Source organism: Carcharodon carcharias, chromosome 4 (genome assembly GCF_017639515.1).
Source record: "Carcharodon carcharias isolate sCarCar2 chromosome 4, sCarCar2.pri, whole genome shotgun sequence".
NCBI classification, from domain to species: domain Eukaryota; kingdom Metazoa; phylum Chordata; class Chondrichthyes; order Lamniformes; family Lamnidae; genus Carcharodon; species Carcharodon carcharias.
In genome coordinates, this window is record NC_054470.1 from 65496545 (window position 1) to 65518438 (window position 21894).

Here is a 21894-nt window from a genome sequence, read left to right on the forward strand (position 1 = left end):
ACATTTTCCCGCACTATACTCCGTCAGTCAAACTTTTATCCACTCATTTAACCCATCAATATCCCTTTCCAGACTATTTGGGCTGACTTTTCGTGACTCCACAATGGCAGGAACATAGGCAAAGGGTGGCCCAAAAGTACCGGCACCGGCTGACAGCTCAGCTTCAAGACACCATTCCCAAGGCTCGTCATTTTGGAGGCAACATGTATGGAGGGAGACCAGGAAAGCCGCATGACCCTCATGATGTGGGCAGACAATTAGGCTCATTAACAGCCTTGTTTAAAAGTCAATTTGGGAGATCAACTGGGATCTTCCAGTCAGCCCCCAGTTTCCCAACACAATGGGGGACACATCAACTGCCTGAAGACAGGCATCAAGTGGCAGACCAGTGTACCAGTGTCCCTGGTGAGTCTACAGGGCCTCCATACCTGCCTGGGTGGGGGTACAGCCAAAGAGCGCCTTGTTGTGGGGTTTCCTGCCCCTGTGCCAACCCACAGTGGTGGCCTGGCTGGTTTTCCCAGTTTTTTAAATTAAAGTTTTTTAAAACAGTCTGAGAGGGCACCCGCTTGTTGGCCCATCCCAATTACTTCCTTGTACAGCAGCCATGTGTTCCTGTGAAGTTGGAAGGCCTCTAATTGGTCCTCCATCATTGAGGGCCCATCCATTCGCCCATAATCGGACAGGAAACCCATGGGCCTCCTTCTATCCCATAACAGATCTGTGATTCTGTGAAAACTTGTTTCTCATCTCTGGCAAAAACTCAGCCCTTTGTATCTGCCTTCCAACTTAGTTTCCACCCATCTTTGACTCATCAGCAGACTTGGCTACATTAGGCTCTGTCCCTTCATCCAAGCCATTGAGCAGAATTTTCTGGTCCTGCCATTGGTGGGTTTCGTTATGGGCGGGAACGGAAAATTCGGAGGGAGGCCAAAAATCAGAATCCCACCAGTGGGAAAACAAATCGGAATTTTCCACACCATTTTCATGGTGGGCTGATGGCAGCTCGGGTTTCCCTGGTCCATGACAGGAATGCCATGTGCAGGTATTACCATGTCATGTATACTCATTAAAAACGCTACGTGCCGGAATCACATTCTCCCTCCCAGTTTTGTGTCACACTGGCAGGAAATTAGGCCGGTCTAAATCACAGCCAGATATAAGTGGCGTGTAGCTAATCGCCCTCATTTTGCTCGTGACTTCGAGGTGAGTGCAACATTCATAGCCGACCTGCAACAGCACTGCTGCGGTTTCTCAGCAATGCAAGTGTTATGCCCGCACTTGTGGGGTGTAGGGTTGATCTGCTCACAGTGAGTGCCTCCGTAATCCAGGAGGACAGCACTCTGTGTGTGCAGCAGGTTTCAAGCAGGGCTGCACTCGGAGACAAAGACCAGCATCACAACCAGGGATTGGGGGGTGGTGGTGGATGGATGACAGAGACATGGGAAACAATGGGGTTGGAGGAGAGGGGGAAAGGATGACAGAGACATGGGGGACAATGGGGTTGGAGGAGAGAGGTGAAGGATGACAGAGACATGGGGGACAATGGGGTTGGAGGGGGGGAAGGATGACAGAGACACGGGGGACAATGGGGCTGGAGGAGGGAGGGAGGGATGACAGAGACATGGGGACAATGGGGCTGGAGGAGGGGGGGAAGGATGACAGAGACATGGGGACAATGGGGCTGGAGGAGGGGGGGAAGGATGACAGAGACGTGGGGACAACGGGGCTGGAGGAGGGGGGGAAGGATGACAGAGACATGGGGGACAATGGGGTTGGAGGAGAGGGGGGAAGGATGACAGAGACATGGGGGACAATGGGGTATGGTGGGGATGACGGCAAACAGAGGAGAGACCGAGCGTGGGGAAGCTGGAGCCTAACCAGAAGCCTAGAACTCAGATACAGAAAGGGGTGGATGGGAATCGAACTGTATCAATGGGAGGGGATGGATGCAGACTCTGGAACAGCTGGAGTGGCTATGTTCGTGTGGCACATGAGAGACGGGTTGCACAGAGACTCATGGAGGGGGAGGGGAAGGGAGACTGTGTTGTGATCAGTCATGAAGGAATGGAGAGCTCAGTGAAAGACAGTCACAGTCCCTGGCCTGGGGCCAAGAGGTCAGATTGAGCAATTAAAGGCAGGCCAAGGGTTTTGTGCACCTCAAAGTCAGGGTGAGAGATTAAAGGCAGTCCTGGGGCTTGGTGGGCATGATACAGGGGTATGCACATCATGGTCCCACTCCAGGGAGGGGCAAGGCCTGTGTGGTCAGTTGGGATAAGGCACAGCTTGGTGTGCAAGGTGTGTTCACTGTCTTCCAGTTGGTGGTGATGCGGTTGCCTGGCTCAGTGCTGAGCTGCAGATAGGACGGTCATGTTTAGGGGAGGTATCTGCAGTCTGTAAATGGGGAAAACTTAACAAAGTGGGGTATTCGAGGTTCTCCTGGGGGGTCTTTTTCACTGTATGTGATCATGCACACAGCCTTGAGATGGGGAGGGGCAAGATCCACATGGGGCATGGGGATATTAATAGTGATGGGTTCAGGGCAGGGAGCTGGAGTATCCAACACAATGACAATGGGGTCCAGGGTTACTGCGGAAGGCTGGAGAATAACTGGACAGAGATCCACCTGCACATCGTGAGGCTCCAGGGAGATTGGAGGGACCTGCACACTGGCAAGGGGAAGGTCAAAGCTGGACTTGAAGTAGAAATGCAGAACCACCACCTTGAAACCCCCAAGATACTGTGCAGTTTAAAATCAAAACTGGAAAAAAATCTGCACAGAAAGGGTCTGAAGCCATGTGGGAGGAGCTTATGGCTGGAATAAGGGGCCCTTTCAGGGGATATCCTCAAACTGCTTAGAGTCACAACATTAAAATAGAGGCAGAGCTGAGAGAAAAGAGGAAGGTGTCCTTGAGAAGGTGCATTTGGAGGCAATGCCTTTTAATGCACTTTAACGAGAGACTGCAGGAGTCAATGGCTTCATAATACAGTTGCTCAATTTGAGCATTAACAGAGATGAATGTGATTAAGGGAATTGCAGGCAACCATTAAGGAAACACAGCTGCCAGATCATCAATCAAAGTCTCTAATGTGCTTTCTCCAATTGGCATGGATAATGGGCCAAAGGGCATCCAATCATTGCTCATGTGCAAGTTGAGCTTAATTGGTACACCAGATCAGAGATCAGTGACAAGCTAATAGCGCAGACGCAGCTCTAGGGCATGACAATGGTTTTCTGTTAGCAAGTGGGAGGTCTACTAAATTTGCCCAGTATTTTTTAATCTGTTGCATCGATCACTCCAGAAAGAGCATTGAATGATAGAGCCGGCTCTCAATGCTGCCTCCTTGATGGAGGAGAAGTGCCTGGCGACGCCTAGCTCAGCTTCGAGAGGAGGCCCCACCTGAGGTCCATGGTCCAGGGGAGCCCCAGAAACTCCCAGGGGATGAAGAGATTACACCCATCCAATGGAGAGGACCCGCATGACCAAGGGTCTACCGAAGAAGGTTTTCCTATTTAGAGATGAGCAAGAGACAATGCTGCACGTGACTGTGCTTGGCCAGAGAAGTGCTGGATCATATCTGCCACATTCTGCAGAAGGATCTAATACCCCACAGACTGGGAGGACAACCCTGCCAGTGGCCCTGGAGGTCACCACCACACTCAAGTTTTTTGCCTGCGGAGGGTTTTGGGGATCCACAGGGGACCTATGCAGCATCTCACAGTCCTCAGCAGATAAATGTATCAAGGAGGTGACAGATGCCCTCTACAGTAAGGCTCATCATTATGTAAAGTTCATGCTCGATGACGCTAGCCAGACTGCTAGATTTCCGGAGTTTGCAGCTATCTCAGGCTTCCCCAGAGTTCAGGGTGTAATCAGTTGCATACTTGTGGCTTTGAGAGCTCCATGGCAACAGCCCCTGATGTTCATCAACAGAAAGAGTTCCATTCCCTGAATGTTCGACTGGTGTGTGATCATCAGAAGCGCATCATGCACATATCGGCCAGGTACCCTGGGAGTTCCAATGACACACACCTCCTGAGTCAATCCCAGGTGCCTCACATATTCAAAGGGTCTCAGCCCTGGCTGCACGGAGATAAGGGATAACCGCTCAAACGATGACTCATGCCACCCAAGCATTATCCTCAGAGTGTCTTGGAGGAGAGATACAATTGGCACATATTCCACACGATCCATCATCAGGCAGACCATCGGCCTCCTGAAGATGCGCTTCCAATATTTGGACTGCTGATGTGGGGCTCTGGAGTACTCCCCACAGAGGGTGTACTGGATCATCGTGGTCTGTTGCACATTCAAAACCTGGCACTTGAAAGGGGAGATTCCTTACCAGAGGGAGACATGGAGGAGGCTGAGAGATCCCCAGACAATGAAGAGCAGGAAGAACAGGAACCTGAAGAGGGAGATGAGGTCAGCTTCCATCTGAGGATGCTTTTGAAGAAGCACAACGTGGAAGATATGCCCGCGCCACATTGATAGTCACAAGATTCCAGGAGGAGTAAGGTGCAGGCAATGGGACACGACCACCAGAAGGCACAGTTTCAAAGTATTTTGCAAAAGAAGCAAATGTGAGGTGAGAAAAAACGTTTTCACAGAGCCAAGTAGTTAGGGTCTGGAATGCACTGCCTGGAAGTGTGTTGGAGGCAGGTTCAATTGAGGCATTCAGGAGGGCATTGGATAATTATTTAAATAGAAACAATGTGCAGGGCTATGGGGAAAAGGCAGGTGATTGGCACTAAGTTAAAATGCTCAGAGAGACGGTGCAGACATGAAGGGCCAAATGGCCTCCTTCTACACCGTAACAATTCTGTGACCACTTCCTGCTGTCCCTTAATGCCATGCCAGTGCACTGAAAGGCCTTTATAACCAGTAACACCAAGACCAAGTTCAGCATTCAGACTTGCACCTTCAACCATCATGATTCACCAGGCCCTAATCTTGGAAAGGCCAGCAGTGAACCATGTATCTGTGCACTCTGGGAAGTGAAAGTCGGCACAACAACGTAAACCCTCGTCAAAGGACTTGATGCAGTCGTTGCCACCTTAATCAGAAACTTTCAGCAGGGATCTGTGATTCACACATGGTTGGAGAGAACATCATGGCTGCAGCTCTTGTGCTTTGGCACTACCAATGAAGAGACAGAACTGCAGCTAACTCTCCAAGGCTACTGAGCAGGCCTAACTCCATGTTGTCTTGTAAGGAGTAGAGGTTACTAACACATTTTGCAAACATTTCCAGTAAAGAGTTTGGCACATCACCCTGACATCACATAATAGTTGAGTAACTATCATGAGTCAGGCAGACACCACATGAATGTGAGGCTCACAAAGGGAGATGGTCACTGAGTGGGAGCATGGCTCACCACGCCCCCCGCCCCCCCACTCCAATAAGAGGGCACATAGATGTTTTTTTTTTAACTCAATCAAGGGATGTAAGCTTCGCTGGCTGGGCCAGCATTTATTGCCCAAACCTAGTTGCCCTTGAGAAGGTGGTGGTGAGCTGCCTTCTTGAACCGCTGCAGTCCATGTGGTGTAGGTACACCCAGAGTGCTGTTAGGAAGGGAGTTCCTGCATTTTGACCCAGCGACAGTGAAGGAACTGTGATATATTTCCAAGTCAGGATGGTGAGCGGCTTGGAGGGGAACTTTCAGGTGGTGGTGTTCCCACACATCTGTTGCCCTTGTCCTTCAAGATGGCAGTGGTTGTGGGTTTGGAAGGTGCTGCCTAAGGAGCCTTGGTGAATTCCTGCAGTGCATCTTGTAGGTGGTACACACTGCTGCTGCTGTATGTCAGTGATGGAGGGAGTGAATTGTGAATGGGGGGCCAATCAAGCAGGCTGCTGAACAACGCTTTCAAATGATGAGACCAATCTCATGACCAGCAAATATATTTACAAAATATACAGTGATTGAACACCCGGGACCCAGAAGTGATGTCAAAGTTTCTTAATTTTGCTAACCTTACCGTTACATCTTGGCGTCTCACCAACATCTGCAGCTGAAATGGAGGCAGCCTGCTGACTGCTATGCCCTGTTGTCTTTGATGATTTTGTTGGACGTCCCCTATAGGCCAAGACCTGGAAGGCCCCAGCCTGCTTTGGGTGTCCTGCTGTGGGGCAGATGCAACCTTCCTGGACTGTACAGCTGGAATTGATGGGGTCACAGGAAAAAGGGATTGGGATCGGCTGGACCATCTCAGAGGTGGATGGCCCTAGGATCTCCAGTTGCTGGTCCTCCACCCTATGAGTGCTCGAGGACACCTGCCTGACTCCCAGAAGAGGAAGGGCTCCTGGAGGAAAGTCATGGTACCCTGTGAACCTCTCGACTAGGCAATGATGGATCTCACCTATGCCTATAGGGATGGAATGCAGGTCCGAGCGCAAATCCGGCAGGATCTGGTGGACTGAGGTCTCCAAGGCGGCTGCCACCCTTCCCATGGAGACCTCAAGGCATTCACATGTTGGAGCTACATCATCAAACAGTATGCGGATGGACTTCTCCATTCTTCGCTCTAGTCTGTTGACTGCCTCTTGCAACTCTACCTGATTTTCTGCTGCCTGCTGTTGCATCTCCAGCATGTTAGAGAGGGCTGTTTGCAGAGGCTCATCATCCAACTCGGACTCAGCAGGTGCTTGATCTCCAGCAGTCCTCCAGGTGGCAGACACCTGGGTTGTCACTGCCCCCTGACTGCTGTGGAGATGTGTCAGTGAGGTACACCCCAGAATGTGATGCCCAGCCTAATCTAGATCCTTGACCCACCAGGGTGTGTGCCTCTGGGCTGGTGGAGGCTTTTTTTTAATTCATTCATGGAATGTGGATGTCGCTGGCTATGCCAGTATTTATTGCCCCCTAATTGCCCTTGAGAAAGTGGTGGTGAGTTGCCTTCTTGAACCACTGCAGTTCCTGTGGTGCAGGTACACCCACAATGCTGTTAGGGAGGGAGTTCCAGGATTTTGACCGAGCAACAGTGAAGAAACACTGGTATATTTCCAAGTCAGGATTGTGAGTGACTTGGAGGGGAACTTCCAGGTGGTGATGTTCCCATCTATCTACTGCCCTTGTCCTTCTAGATGGTAACAGCTGTGGGTTTGGAAGGTGCTGTCTAAGGAGCCTTGGTGAGTTCCTGCAGCGCATCTTGTAGATGGTACACAATGCTGCCACTGTGCATTGGTGGATGAGGGAGTGAATGTTTGTGGATGGGGTGCCAATCAAGCGAGCTACTTTGTCCGATGGTGTCAAGCTTCTTGAGTGTTGTGGGAGCTGCACTCATCCAGGCAAATGGAGAGTATTCCAACACACTCCTGACTTGTGCCTTGTAGATGGTGGACAGGCTTTGGGGAGTCTGGAGGTGAGTTACACGCTGCAGGATTCTGACCCTTTGACCTGCTCTTGTAGCCACAGTATTTACATGGCTAGTCCAGTTCAGTTTCTGGTCAATGGTAATCCCCAGGATGTTGAAAGTGGGGCATTCAACAATGGTAATGCCATTGAACGTCAAGGGGCGATGGTTAGATTCTCTCTTGTTGGAGATGGTCATTGCCTGGCGCGAATATTACTTGCTACTTGTCAGCCCAAGACAGGATATTGTCCTCGGTGCAGATGAATGCAGTGATGGGTCTTCATCTTTTGCATCTTCATCATCCTCCACTGATGTGGCCTGGGGGCTGTGGCTTATGCTAGCTCTGGTGTTCGACCTGGGCCTGCTGGTGTCTGTGAGAGAGACAAGATAAATTTAGGTCATAAGCAGGTGGAATACAGCATTGCATGTCATTCATGTGATTATCAGGATGTGATCAACTCATGGAGGGGTCATCCGTTCTGGCTTGCTGGGAGAGGCCATTCTCGCCTTCCCCACAGCAGCGATCTTTGTCCTCATCTGGCGCCTTGATGGCATCCTCCTGAAAGTGGGACAGATCCTGGACTTCTGCCATCCCTCCTCCCATCTGGGATATCACCCTCCCGGTTGTGGGCGAGCTTGGCCGGCATGATGATAAATGGAATGGAGTGTAATGAGAAGGCATGGAGCAGAGGTTGGGAAACATGCATGCCCGCTGTGGGTGTTCAGCCCTCCCCAGTAAGGGCTGAGGATGGAGTTTGTGCAGCATGATAGATGAGATGCTGGTGATGTTAAAGTGCCCGTGAAACAATCGGTGCTGATGGATCTTCCACTAATATTGTGTGAGATTCCCAAGCAGCGTAACCCTTTGAGTGCAAGATACCATGACAGTGTGAGATTGGACTGAGCTGAAGGTTGGCTTACCCTGACCGTGCCGATCAGCTCTTCCTGCACTGGATGGCATTTCTCAAGCAGGTGCCCGATGAGCTGACTTCCCTTGCAACCACCTCCCAGACCAGCGAGGTGAGGCTGGTGGGCCTCCTGGAGCCATCCCTCGGTAGAGGAAATCCCAGTGCTGGACAACTCCACAGTTGAGGCCCTCAAAGGAGTCATTGCTGGAACCGAGAACAGCTTTTTTCATTGGTGGAGACATATCAAGGAGTTTCCTGCACACAGCTGGCCTGCTGAGAGTAATGTGGTGCTCGGGTGGCATTTAAATATGGCGCCCGGACATTCGATCCCATTTGGTAACGACAAAGTGGGGTAATCAGTGCCTGCCATGTGATTCGGAGAGCCACTCTCCGATGCATAATTAATGAGTCTGTGAGTGTGAAATTGGGCGTGATTTCCCATCAAGCAACCTAGCAAGAAAAGCGCCACAAAGCCCACCCGCCACCGCACTTAGTCTCCAGAATGGAAGATTCTGCCCACTAATATAGATTATAATTAGTTGAGGCCCCAGCACAGATCCCTGTGGCAGTTCGCTCATTATAGTTTGCCAACTTGAAAATGACCCATTTAGCCAGGTCTCTGTTTCCTGTTAGTTAGCCAATCCTCTATCCATGCCATTACCCCTAACACCATGAGATTTTGTTTTGCACAGTAACTTTTTTTGTTGCATCTCATCGAATGCCTTTTGGAAATCCAAATACTTTATTTACTGGTTTCCCTTTATTGCCGTTCCTTCACTGTCGCTGGCTCAAAATCCTGGAACTCCCTTCCTAATAGCACTGTGGGTGTACCTACAGCACATGGGGCAGAATTTTACAGCCCTGTTTCGTTGGGGACGGTGCCGTAAAATGTGGCGAGACATTCTAAACCCCATTTACTTCAGCGGGAACGTAAAATCCCGCTGCCATAAAATTTCACCAATGGACTGTAGTGGTTCAAAAAGGCAGCTCACCACCACTTTCTCAAGGGCAACTAGGGACGGGCAATAAATGCTGGCCCAGCCAGCGAAGCCCACATCCCATTCATGAATAAATTAAAATAAAAATCCACCCCATTTGTCACATCCTCAAAGAACTTTGATAAATTTGTGAAACACAATTTCCCTTTCACAAAACCATGTTGACTCTGCCTGATTATATTCTGATTATATAAATGTCCTGCTATTAATCAACTGATAATAGATTCCAGCATTTTTCCCAATATCAGATGTTGGCCTATAGTTTCATGCTTTCATGAATAGGGGTGTTACACTAGTGATTTTATAATCTGCTGGGACCTTTCCAGAATCTAGAGAATTTTGGAAGATCACAACCAATGCATCCACCACCTCAGCAGCCACTTCTTTTAAGACCCTCAGGTCCAGGGGACTTGTTATGAAATGTCTGCCACTGCTTATCTACCATCTTATCTTTTAAACTGTTTTCCCCGTCCACTTTAACCAACTCTGTTTTCATATCTTTGTAATTGCCCTTCATCCCATATAGTTTGCCAAATAATTTTCTTTAACAATAATGATTGTTTTAAATTCCTCCTTCCCTTTTGTCCCCTGAATTTCTACTGAGATGCAATGAATTTCTCCTATGGCCCTTACAGCGTGAAAACAGATACAAAAAATTTGTTCAAAGTCTCTGTCATTTCCTCATTTCCCATTATTAATTTCCCAGTCTCATCCTCTAAGGGACTAATGTTTACTTTAGCTACTCTCTTCCTTTTTATACACAAGTAAAAGCTCTTACAGTCTGTGTTTATATTCCTTGCTAGATTACTCTAACAATCTATTTTCTCCCTCCTTTTTTTTGCTGGTTTCTAAAATTTTCCTGTTGTCTGTCTTACCGTTAACCTTCACAGCATTGTACACCCTTTCTTTCAATTTGATACCATCTTCAGTTTCCTTAGTTACCCACCTATGGTGCATTCTTCTTGTAGAATTTTTCTTTCTTCATAAAACATATTTGAGAATTTTGAAATACTTCCATAAACAACTGCCACTGCTTATCCACTATCTTACCTTTTGATATATTTTCCCAGTCCACTTTTGCCAAATCCGTCTTCGTAAGCCAGATTTTCATGGCTCAAATTGGGCCCAAATGGAGGCAGATGCATGTGCAATGTCCCGCCTCCATTCTGGTTATCTGCGTTTTCATGAGGGTTGGAGGATGGGGGAGCATGGGACAGCAAACTCGCCCACACTCCTATTGAGGCCAGTTAAGATTGTTAAGGACTTGTTGAAACCATCATTCTGAAATCTTTTGAATCTGCTGGAGCTGGCCAGAATTTATGAGCTGCCTGCCTCAAACCAGCAGAAGGAAGGCATTGGCCAAGCCAGCAGTGGGTGGTGGGGATGGGGATCGAGTCATGGAGCCCATAAGTTTCTGAAGATTAATGTAATGGCTGATCACAGGTGAAAGTATTTGCCTCTTTGAAGAAAAAGTTGTAGCCACCCATCACGTTGGATCGGAGTCAACATTAAGCACTTACAGGAGTTGCCACCCTCCTGTCATCGGGTTGGCAGCAGAGCAGTGACAAAAGTTGCTCGGACTACACCTGAGCACCAGCTGGAAATGGGTGCTGCACCCTCAGAAATGAAGGACATTGGAGTTGAGGGGCAGCAGCTTGCATAGAAAGGACAGAGTCTTGGGTATCAGGAGGCCAGAAGAAAGGGACAAGAGGCATGAAGGAGGAGGAGACACACTGAGTACAGGGTCGACAGGTAGAGGCAACGATACCTGGACATGACAGAGAACCAGTGCCAAAGGGGACTGCAACTCTCTAGGCAGATGTACCCTCGTCAGTGCGAACATCATGCCTCGCACCACTGCTGCCAGGAACAGTCAAGGTCACTCTGGCCCTGAATTTCTTTGCTGCTGGACCCTTCCCAGGTTAGCTGCGGACCTCTGCGTATCTCACAGATGATTACACACCAGTGCATCATTCAGGTGACAGATGTTCCCTTCACTGAGGCTGGAAGATGCATCAGATTCATGCTAATGAGGCTTCATAATCTCGAAGGGCACTGGGTCCAGTGCCTCTACTATCCTCCTGCAAGGATCTCGGTCATTGTGATGTCTGCTGTGTTCTCCATAAGGTGGCCACCCAGAGAGGTGTGGACCTTGAGGACGCTGATGCCCTGGAAGCTCATTGGGGAAGGGGCAGGACGTAAAGAGGAATTGGAGCCAGAGGGGCATGATGCTAAACAGAGAGCTACCTTGATGAATGATGAGATAACCTCCTCCTGCCTCCTCTCCCTCATGAGTGCCTGGCCTCTGGCTTCCCTGTGACATCTTGCTTCCATGTTGTTCAGTGGATGGCTTTGGCACAGACCATGATCTCTCCCTCAAAACAACTAGTAGACTCAGTGATGGCTGCTGTAGGTGTCTAAATCAGTCCCCCAACTTTATCTGGCTCACCTCCATTCCTGGCACTAAATGGGCAGAAACCCATCTCCACATCAACTAAGGGCTTGCCTGTACAAAAATCTGGACTTCAGTCAGTTTCTCACCAGAGGTGGGTTTCTGACATAGAAACAGTCCTAGCTCCTGTTTCCCATCTACATGGTGAAAGCACAGCTCCATATCTTTATAACCACCTTTATTTAAGTTTAAGGCACCAGTATCAGATTCAAGTTTTTCCTACTCAAACTGAATATGAAATTCCATCATGTTATGATTACTCTTCCCTAGAGGAGTCTTTACTATGTGATTATTAATTGATCCTGTTATAATCCCAGCTAAGGTTATCCCTGGACAAGCCTGATCCCAGGGTGGAACCCAGCTTGATAGATCCAAACTTTTATTTGTTTGTTTAGATACGTGGAGAGTAGCTACTGAACAGGGTCACCGGAGTCAGCTAAAGAACTTTTAACAAAAGAATAAAACATTTATTAAACAAGAAAAGCTGAACTTATATTACACCACTCCTTCACCAACAGCTATATGTTTTCAGATATATACAGATTTGTAAGGACAGCACAAGTTATAAAAATTATCTTATACTCTAATGCTCACAGTGGGTACACCATAAGTAAGGCAACCTGCGGTCAGACACACCACACTCTGAAACCAAGTGACAGATGCCACCTCAACCAAATGCTATGGATCTCTCCTAAACTCCTCCCGATGCTTGTCACACCTTGAACCAACTGGTCTCACTGAATTCCATCCTTCACATGAGGGTTTCCAATCTCCACTCTCCAAGACCTCACCTTGGAATCTTATCCCAAACTGACGTTTTCTCTCAGATGCCTTTCGCAAGGGTTCACCTCCAGGGTTTTGAACTCCCCTTCTGATGTTCTTCTCCCCTGGGTCACCACATGTGTTCAACCTTGATTCCATGCACTCTCTCTCACTGACTCAACCATCAACAGTAAATGACTGCTTCACATGTCCATAGCAAAGATTTACAGACCTTCAACTGTCTCTTTGGATCTTGCCTCTTGCAAGCTGTTCTCACTTTAAATCTACTCTCTGTGGCTTTTTTCTTTAACCCTGAAGCTTGGAGCCTTTCTCTCTGCCACTCACTCTTTACTTCATTTAACAAGACCTTTTTCTAGGTTCCTGTCCTTCCCTTTAACTAGGAGATCTGCTTGGGACTTTCTCCTGTTCCACGCTCTGGATTATGGGGTCTTTTCTTTAGCTTGGGACTGGCTGCCTGTCCCTTACAGGTGGCTTCTGTTTGGCAGCTGTCTTCAAACTGAACTCAAAGCTGCTGTTTCTTTAGTTTTTCTGTGTGTGTCTGTGGGTGCTGGGGGTGGGGGGGGGGGGGGGGGGGGGGGGTGGGGGGGGGGGTTGGTGGGACATGCTCTTTGGACCCCTATTGCTAGGCAACAGCCCAGTTTCTCTACTCTTGTTTGTTCAACTTAGCTGTAATGGTCATAAAACTCTCATTAGAAATGCAGACACCTTTTAAAGTGAAACTAAAACTTAATTTGATGTTTTCTTATCTGTATCTCACAGATACAGAAATACAAATCAAACTTAAACATTAAAGCTAAAACTCATTCCTAACACCCAAAAATACCAATATGACTTACTTAAACTATCTCTAGTTCCTAACAATCCTGTCACATTGCACCAAATCTAAAATAGACAGTTCCCCTCATTGGTTCACAATGTATTGTTCTAAGTAACTGTCCTGGATATACTCTGCAACCTCATCCTCCAAACTACTTTTGCCAATTTGATTTGTCCAGTCTATATAAAGATTGAAGTTCCCCAGGATTATTACATTGTCTTTGTTACAACTTATTCATATTTTTGATTAATAGTTTGGTCAACAGTATAGCTGCTGTTAATGAGCCTGTAAATGACTCCCACTGGTATTTTCTGCCCCTTGTTATTTCTTATCTCTTCCCACACTGATTCTATTTCTTTCATTTCTGTGCGATGATCTTACCCCCACTGCTATCCTTTCACCATCTTTATTATCATGGCTACCACCTCAGCCCCATTTTGTCTGCTCTTCTGTAATGTCAATACTCTGGAATATTTAGCTTTCACCACGGTCACCATGCAACCAAGTCTCTGTTATGGTTATGAGATCAAATGCATTTACAACTATTTGTGCAACTGTTTTATTCATGTTCAACCCAATTCACTCTTGAATGCCTCGATTGAACCTGCCTCCACCACATTCCCAGCCAGTGCAGTCCAGATCTTAAACAGTAGCTGTGTGAAAAAGTTTCTCCTCATGTCTTTGTCCTTTCCTATCACACTCGGCTTATCTTTACTCAAATAACTAAATGCTCCGTGGCCTTGACTTTTCTCTTTAGATTTAAAAATTTCCCCTTACCTGAACCCTCTTTTCTAGTGTAGATTGAGGAGCTTTGGAAATCACAACCTGAGTGAGTGACTGAAGCAAAAAATATATCAACACTTAAGAATAGGATTGGTAGTTGAAGGAAAGACAGGGTGAAGAGGTACAGAATTAAGATTATTGTTTGTGTGGAGGTTAAAGACCAACATAACTGGCTGGGCCAAAGGATCTGTTTCTATGTTGTAATTCCTACAAATTTCAATGGCTGTAAAATTCTTGTAGCTGCTCCCATTCTGCTGCTGTTATTTTGCACGATAGATTTAAATTGCAATTCCGATGAAGTAACGTTGATGGAGCAGTAAGAGTTCCAAGCCTATGCCCAAAAACAGCAATAAGACAAATGGCCAGTTAACCTGTTTTCTTTTGTGATGTTGGTTGAAAACCAATATTGACCAGGCCAACACCCTCACTTTTCCACAAATAGCACTTATGAGAATTCTCTAACAGGTGCGTGAACCGCTTCACCGCATTACCATCCAGGCAGTATAAACAAAAAAAAAATCAAATTTCTACCCTCTGAATGGTCTGGTAGAGCTGGTAAGTGTCTATGAGGATCAAATAACTATTGAAAACTTCATTAACAAGGTGCCAAGCAGAAGTGGTGTGAGACTGCCATCACCAGGGAGACTCACTCCAGATCCAACTCAAATCCTGACTTCAGATTTACACTGAGAGTTGGGTGCTCATAATGGTAGAATGTAATAGACTGAATCATGCCAGTGTTCACTTCTCTCAGGATTATCTGCAACCCACATTAGATTTGAAAAGACTGATTAATCTCTAGCAATTGGAAGATGTTGTGTAACTGGGAATGGAGTGATCCAATGGTTCAGTCCCAATTGTTTTGTATTTAAATACAAATACTGTGAACAGATTTGGTCCCCTTATCTAAGGAAAGATATACTGGCATTGGAGGCAGTCCAGAGAAGGCTCACTAGGTTGATCCAGGGATTTTCTTATGAGGAGAGGTCGAGTAGGTTGGGCCTGTACTCATTGGAGTTTAAAAGAATGAGATGTGACCTTTTTGGAGCATATAAGATTCTTAGGGGGCTTGAGAAGTTAAATGCTGAGGGATTGTTTCCCCTTGTGGGAGAATCTAGGACCAGAGGGCATAATCTCAGAGTAAGGGATCACCCATTTAAATCAGAGATGAAGAGGAATTTCTTCTCTCAGAGGTAGTCAATCTGTGGAATTCTTTACCACAGAGGGCTGCAGAAGCTGGGTTGTTAAGAATATTCAATGCTGATATAGACAGATTTCTAATCAGTAAGGGAATCAATGGTTATGGGGAAAAGGCAGGAAAGTGAAGTTGAGGATTATCAGATCAGCCATGATCTCATTGAATGGCGGAGCAGACTCGATGGACCAATTGGCCTGTTTCTGTTCCTACATCTTATGGTCTTAATAGGTGATTACATAATTATCTGGAAAAAATTCTCCCTCAGGCACTTCCACCTGCAAATTTTTGGCCTGCAGTCACAGGACAGTTTTAGCCTCCCCTCTTCCACTCTCAGTAAACTTCAGTTCATCCAAAACTCCACTGTACTGCCGGATAAAGGAGCGGCACTAAACCTTATTTGCTACTTGTGGCCTGTGCCTCATGATATATGTCCCCACAAGGCGCAGGCACAGGTTCAAGTTTCATGTTATGTTGAAGTCTTCTATCTGACAGGACCTTTCTAGGTTACTTCAAGGACCTGTGGTTGATCAGACTGCAAGCATAGACTCGTAGAATGATTACATCACAGAAGGAGACCATTCAGCCCATTGTATTCATGCCAGCTCTCTGCAAGAACAACTCAGCTAGTCCCACACCTCTGCCATTTCCCAGTGGCTTCGCAAAATGTTTCTCCGCAGAAAATTACCCAAATCCCTTTTCAATTGAATCTATCTCCACCACAATCTAGGGTAATACATTCCAGATCCTACCCACTCATTGCCTCAAAAACTTTTCCTCATGTCACCATTGCTTCCTTTGCCAATCAATTTAAATCACTGTACTCTGGTACTCAACCCTCTACCAATGGGAACAGTTTCTACCTATCCACTCTGTCTAGATCCCTTATTGAACACTTCTATTAAACCTCCTCTCAACTTGCTCTTCTCTGAGGAAAACAAGCACAGCTTCTCCAATCTATCCATGTAACTGAAGTCCCTCATCCCTGGAACCATCCTGGTAAATCTTCTCCTCACCATTTCTAAAGCCCTCACATCCTTCCTAAAGTGCAGTGGCCAGAATTGGACATAATACTCCAGCTGGGGCCAAACCTACGTCTTATAAAGGCTCATCATAACTTCTTTGTTTTTGTACTCTAAGGACCAGATTTTTGCTTCCTGCGGAGGCAGGAATAGGCTTTCAAAACACAGTTTTCTTTTGTAGGGAAAATTATTTTCCTGTACATTCCCCATCCCATGCCGTTTTCGTGCATCCTCTTTGCAGGTTGGGAAGACCTTGTGTGCAAAACGCGCGCAAACCCCCAACTGACGTCAGGGTCACCATAACAAAAGGTAAAGGAAAATGTTTTTCATTTTCCTCTCCTACTGAATGCTTTACGAACCTTTATAAACAGTCTCCTCCTTTGAGGCATGGCCACTTCTGCCAGGTCGGTAAGAGTGTGAGTTTTGGAGCGGAGCAATTTTCTTCCAGTACTTTTCTCAACATTTAAAACTGCAAAGCCTGCAGCTTTAAAACTGCCAGCCAAGGAATTCTCTGCCAGGGAGGGGGGAGTGCAAGGAGGAGTCTCTACAGGCCACATCCATTACAGCTGCAGATCTGCCATCAACAGATCTCCATTGCAGTCTCAGAGCCTTCAGCAGTCAGGTCCCTCCTTTACAAATCTTCATTTTATTATGGGTGCAGCACCAGGCCACCTTCAGTACATACAGGCACAGAAGCAGCAGCCTGAAAAGCCTCGTTCTCCACATGCATGGGTCCAAGGGTGAACGGAACCAAAACACCAAGTGCTCACGAGAAGGAGTCATCCAATGATGAGGTAGGACCCACCTAAAAGGGTCTACAGGAACAGGGTATCTTACCTGAACATGACTGAGAGGAGGTTGTGTGTGTCCCGAGAGATGGTGGCTAAGCTTTACACTATTTCTGGAACAGGACCTGCTGCCAAGGGGACGCCAGACACAGTCCTTCTCTGTGACCCTCGATTTTCTTGTGAGCGGGTTGTTCCAGGGATCTGCAGCCAACCTCTGTGGAATTTCACAGCCAGCAGCACATCGGTACATCCATCAAATCACCGATGCCAATTTTGTCACTGTGAGGCAGTTTATCTCTTTCAACACAGACACTGCATCACAGGGGAGGCACACATTACAGGTCATGTCCCAGATCCACCATCACCATCGCTGGATATGTCCTGTCCCACTGGGTACACAGCCGGGAGGGAGTTGCCCTGAGAGTCCTCAATATCGCTTCCAGACCCCATGACATCTCATGGCATCAGGTCAAACATAGATAAGGAAACCTCCTGCTGATTACCACGTACCACCCTCCCTCAGTTGATGAATCAGTCTCCTCCATGTTGAACACCACTTGGAAGAAGCACTAAGGGTGGCAAGGGCACAGAATGTACTTTAGGGGGGTACATCAGTATCCATCACCAAGTGTGGCTCAGTAGCACCACTACTGACTGAGCTGGCTGAGTCCTAAATGACATAGATGCTAGACTGGGTCTGCGGCAGGTGGTGAGGGAACAAACAAGAGGGAAAAACATACTTGACCTCATCACCACCAACCTGCCTACTGCAGATGCATCTGTCCATGACAGTATTGGTAGCAGTGACCACAGCACAGTCTTTGTGGAGACGAAGTCCCACCTTCACATTGAGGATATCCTCCATCATGTGTGGCACTACAACCGTGCTAAGTGGGATAGATTTCAAACAGATCTAGCAACTCAAGACTGGGCCTCCATGAGCAGCAGAATTGTACTCGAACACAATCCGTAACCTCATGGACCGGCATATCCCCTACTCTACCATTACCATCAAGCCAGGGGATCATTCCTGGTTCAATGAAGAGTAAGGGAGGGCATGTCAGGAGCAGCACCAGGCATAAGTAAAAATGAGGTGTCAACCTGGTGAAGCTATAACACAGGATTACTTGCGTGCCAAACAGCATATGCAGCAAGCGATAGACAGAACTAAGTGATCCCACAACCAACGGATCAGATCTAAATTCTGCAGTCCTGCCACATCCAGTCGTGAATGGTGGTGGACAATTAAACAATTCATTGGAGGAGGCGGCTCCACAAATATCCCCATCCTCAATGATGGAGGAGCCCAGCACATCAGATAAGGCTGAAGCATTTGCAACAATCTTCAATCAGAAGTGCCAAGTGGATGATCCATCTTGGCCTCCTCTGGAGGTCCCCAGCCTTCAGCCAATTCGATTCACTCCACGTGATATCAAGAAATGGCTGAAGGCACTGGATAGTGCAAAGGCTATGGGCACTGAAAATATTCTGGCAATAGTACTGAAGACTTGTTCTCCAGAACTTGCCATGCCCCTAGCCAAGCTGTTCCAGCACAGCTACAACACTGGCATCTACCCAGCTATGTGGAAAATTGCCCAGGTATGGCCTGTGAATTAAAAGCAGGACAAATCCAACCCGGCCAATTACCGCCCCATCAATCTACTCTCCATCATCAGTAAAGTAATGGAAGGGGTCATCAACAGTGCTATCAAGCAGCACTTGCTTAGCAATAACATGCTCACTGATGCCCAGTTTAGGTTCTGCCAGGGCCACTCAGCCTGACCGACCGCATTACAGCCTTGGCTCAAACATCGACAAAAGAGCTGAGCTCCCGAAGTGAGGTGAAAGTGACTGTCCCTGACATCAAGGCCGCATTTGACCTAGTGTGGCATGAAAGAGCCCTAGCAAAACTGGAGTCAATGGGAATCAGGAGGAAAACTCTCCACTGGTTGGAGTCAGACCTAGCACAAAGGAAGATGCTTATGGCTGTTGGAGGTCAGTCATCTCAGCTGCACGACATCACTGCAGGAGTTCCTCAGGGTAGTATCCTAGGACCATCCATCTTCAACTGCTTCATCAATGACCTTCCTTCCATCTAAGGTCAGAAGTGGGGATGTTCGCTGATGATTGCACAATGTTCAGCACCATTCATGACTCCTCAGATACTGAAGCAGTCCATGTCCAAATGCAGCAAGACCTGGACAATATCCAGGTTTAGGCTGACAAGTGGCAAATAACATACGCGCCACACAAGCGTCAGGCAATGGCCATCTCCAACAAGGGAAAATCCAACCATTGCCCCTTGATGTTCAATGGCATTACCATCACTGAATCCCCCACTATCAACATCCTGGGGATTACCATTGACCAGAAACTGAACTGGACTAGCCATATAAATACTGGCTACAATAGCAGTTCAGAGTTTAGGAATCGTGCGACGAGTAACTCACCTTCTGACTCCCCAAAGCCTGTCCACCATCTACTAGGCACAAGTCAGGAGTGTGATGGAATACACTCCAGTTGCCTGGATGAGCGCAGCTCCTGCAACACTGAAGGACCTGGGCACTATCCAGGGCAAAGCAGTCTGCTTGATTGGCACCACATCTGCAAACATTCACTCCCTCCAACACCGACACACAGTAGCAGCAGTGTGTACCATCTACAAGATGCACTGCAGGAATTCACCAAGGCTCCTTAGACAGCACCTTCCAAACCCACAACCACTACCACCTGGAAGGACAAGGGCAGCAGATAGATGGGAACAGCATCACCTGGAGGTTCCTCTCCAAGTAACTCAACATCCTGACCTGGAAATATATTGCCATTCCTTCACTGTCACTGGGTCAAAGTCCTGGAACTCTCTTCCTAACAGCTCTATGGGTGTACCTAGGGAGGGGGGTAGGTAGTAATCAGCAGGATATTTCCTTGCCCAAGTTTGACCTGATGCCTTGAGACTTCATGGGGTCTGGAGTTGATGCTGAGGACTCCCAGGGCAACTCCCTCCTGACTGTATACCACTGTGCCGCCACCTCTGCTGGGTCTGTCCTGCCGGTGGGACAGGACATACCCAGGGATAGTGATAGTGGAGTCTGGGATGTTATCTGTAAAGTATGATTCCATGAGGATGACTATGTCAAGCTGTTGCTTCACTAGTCTGTGAGACAGCTCTCCCAATTTTGGCACTAGCCCCCAGATGTTAGTAAGGAGGGCTTTGCACGGTCGACAGAGCTGCGATTGCTGTTGTCGGTTCAAAACTGCAGGGTTCAATGTGGCGGCTCACCCCCACCTTCTCAAAGGCAACTAGGGATGGGCAATAAATGCTGGCCCAGCCAGTGAAGCTCACATTCCTTGAATGAATAAAGAAAAGACACAGAGGGTGACAGGATTTGACTCAGATGCAGGCTTCCCCCAGGTGTAGAGTGTGGTCAACTACACACACTGGTGATAAGGGCACCCATGCAGTATTTGGAGAGCTACTTAAACCAAAAAGGGTATCACAATTTAAATGTTCAACACCTCTTTGACCATTACAAGAGGTTTCTGCATGTGTGCACCTGCTACTCAGGCTCTGTCTACATTTGCTCTGTCTACCTTTCTGAATTAAAGGATTCCACCTTGTGAATCATTCATTCAGCCATTAGAGTAATGAGAAAAAGTAGTGTAATCGACATTCCACTTCTCACACATATCCTGAAATGGTTTACCAATAAATTGTGGACCATTACTCTTCATGATCTCCCTAGGCACACCAAATAAACTGAAAATAGCACTTAGAGTGTGCGTAACAGTTGTCCTGAACATATTGTTCAATTGTTGAATAATGGGGTATTTGCTGAAGTAGCTGACAATGAGGATGATATCAGTGCCATGGACATGAAAGAGGTTGGATGCGATCTTGGACCAACTTCATGTGAAATAATTGGTGTTTTGTGCTGACTTAGTAAATGCTCTTGACATGCCTCGTACTTCTTGACGACGACTTCAATATCACTGTTCTTACCAAGCCAATAGGCTGTCTCTTTTGCAAATCTTCTTGTCTGATCTATGCCCATGTGTGAGTGATGAAGTGTTGAAGAATATCAGATTGCAAAGGTTCGGGTATGATGAGACCTGACTGTCTTCACTCCCTGTGAGATGCCTAGCTCATCCTGATAAGGCCAAAATGGTCTCACATGTTTATGGACATACTGACTTGAATCAGGGCATCCATCAGTGATAGTTTTCACAGTTTCTGCTGTAGAATCTTTCACTGCTTCTTCTTGTAGCTGCTGGAATTTGTGTTGTGCAAAATGTACCAGATCAGTTTGGAGAACATCGTCAAGTACAATGTCAATGAAGTCAATTTGTAGATCCTAGGATACATCTTTTTTTGCAGGGTTAAGCATTTTGTCATGCACAATCATCATTTTCTGGTTTGTCAGTCACTTCATGTTGGTGCTTCTGACAGGATACCAAATGGTCATTCTTTTTGCTTGAAGGTACCATTTGTGTACAGTCTGTTTGTATCAGTGCATAGCTCTTTGTAGCTGCATTTACCTTTGCTCTAGTGCACTACCATTGTCAATGGCCCTTTCTGCCTTTCAGAATTGATGAAAAGCTGGGCATTTCCTTGATGCATGTAGAATTCCACACCTTCCACGTGCCTTGCTAGGTTTGGGTGTTCTAGTGTTTGCGTCAGCAATTGGGGTTGTACTTAAGACCTGTAAGCATTATCGAGCTGCGAGGACCACTGCATACTTACATCCATCCTTGAGTAGCTCTTCGATGCTATACATTTGCTATAACAGATCTTTCTGG